Source organism: Zalophus californianus, chromosome 4 (assembly GCF_009762305.2).
Source record: "Zalophus californianus isolate mZalCal1 chromosome 4, mZalCal1.pri.v2, whole genome shotgun sequence".
In the NCBI taxonomy this organism is placed as follows: domain Eukaryota; kingdom Metazoa; phylum Chordata; class Mammalia; order Carnivora; family Otariidae; genus Zalophus; species Zalophus californianus.
In genome coordinates this window covers 166,293,526-166,295,620 of record NC_045598.1, presented here as the reverse complement: position 1 = coordinate 166,295,620, position 2,095 = coordinate 166,293,526, and positions in this window count along the sequence as shown.

The window sequence follows — 2,095 nt, the reverse complement described above, 5'->3', positions numbered from 1 at the left end:
AAAATGGTAAAATACTCATGTTATGACTTTAATTGTTTCCAATATAAATAGGTTACCTTACTGGGTATCTTGTTACACTTTAACCTTAGGGGAACTGTATGTGAGAAGCAGTTCAAACAATTTAGTTCTTAATTAGTATTTTAGAAACCACTGAAGAAGGTAGATTCTTTGACAAAGTAGGACATGATGTAACCTTTCAAATCCTACCATGTTTATTTATGAATAAGTGAGATAATAGTGATGAATCATAATAAAAAATAGACATGGATTCAATTTTTCCCAAAGAAGCTTTTATTTTCCAAAATGAGATAAAATCAGCAGGGGCTTTATATGGGCCAGTAATTTAAATTCCATGGTCTTCTAAGTCCAATTGTCCTAATAGTTGTATCTTAAGCTTGATTAGAAGGTAGGCAATTTTTTTTTTCTGATTTGTTTTGTTTTGTTTTGTTTTTTTAACTAGAGAGGAATTTCTTAAATTTATCAGACTATATGAGTTATGATCACTACCTAGGGCTTTCTGTAGAACTATGAAATTCCTAGTCCAGAAACTACAATTTTCTTGGAAAGAAAAACACTTTAATCATCTCCCTGCTGGTCAACTCAAAGAGGTCAATAAAGAGTCTAGCATGCAGTACTGCAAGTAAAATGCTGAGTGTTTTCTTAAGAATTGAGAAAGAAAAAAATGTACTTCACCAACAACGTTTTCTTTGACTCTTTAAGAACCAAAATCAAGATTGTGAATACTAATCTTAATTGATTATCAAATTTCTCATAATTTTATACACCTTGATGAAGTGTTGGTAGGCACAGAGGTACCAATCAGTCAGACCTGGAATTAAATCTTCAACACTTTACTAGATTGAAAATAATCTCATTTCATCATACATAACAATGGTCAAAGAGCTACTGAGAAAACTCAATGAAATAGTATAAGTAAAGTATCTATCACAGCTCCCGATATGTAATAAGTCTTTAAAAACATAGCCATTAACAATAAGATATTCATGACCATCATAGCAAGAACACAAGAACCTATAGAAATTTCTAGTAATGCAAAACTAAAGCAAAACCAGTTTTAGATGATGCTCTTTTTCTACTTTTGAAGCCACTAAGGCTTAAGAATGAAAAGACTAGCAAGTATTAGAGGTAAAATCAACACCAAAGTATTAAAATTCACTTGAAAATAAGGCTTATAAATATGCATATCATGTTTTGGGGGATGGTAAAGGGAAATGTCATATAATCCACTGGTAACTAACCTTGTTTCTACAACCATACAATATATTGTGTGTATAAAAATTCTAGAACAAAAGTTTACGTGATTCCAGCAGGCCCTGTGTCTCCATTTCATAAATGAAGCTGGCCTTGAATGGGCTTCTGTCTTATCTCTTCTAATGGCATTGTTGTCAGACTTTCCTTAATTGTTTTATTGTTAGGTAGATATTGTGTAAATTACACTAGAAGATCCTATGTGATTTATATCACATGAGACTTAATACATTATATACTAAATTTCCATGGTGCAGGATACAGAACTTTAATGTATAGGCTTCCAAGTAATATGATACTCTGAAAAACCTGGGTTTACTTACAGATCCCCAATGAACTGATTGAGAGAATTAAAATAGTGGGTGAATTTGGGATCCATCTCTAAAATACTGTGAATTAAATTCTATGTGACTTCTTTATTTTAGAAATTCTGCTACCTATAGTACACATACCAACATATTGAAAGGAAGCTTAACTTGGCTCACATCTCTCTTTAGACTACATAAGAAATTAGTGGAAGTGTTTCATTAAATCACTAATAACAATACTCCCTAACTTATAGCAAGAGAGAATAAAGACAAATTTTAGGATGAATCTTGGAGGCTACCTATTCTGACCTCTGACAACCACACCCTATCTAAATTTATCCTTCTGTTATTTATATTTCTTTCAGTATTTAACTTTAAAATATGTTATCATCATCATCTTCAAAATATGTTATCATCATCATCTTCCTCATCCTTTCAACATCACCACCACCTACATCAGCCATTTGGTAATTGTTCTGTTGGAGCATATTTTTTAGGCAGTAAATCCTTCTTCACCT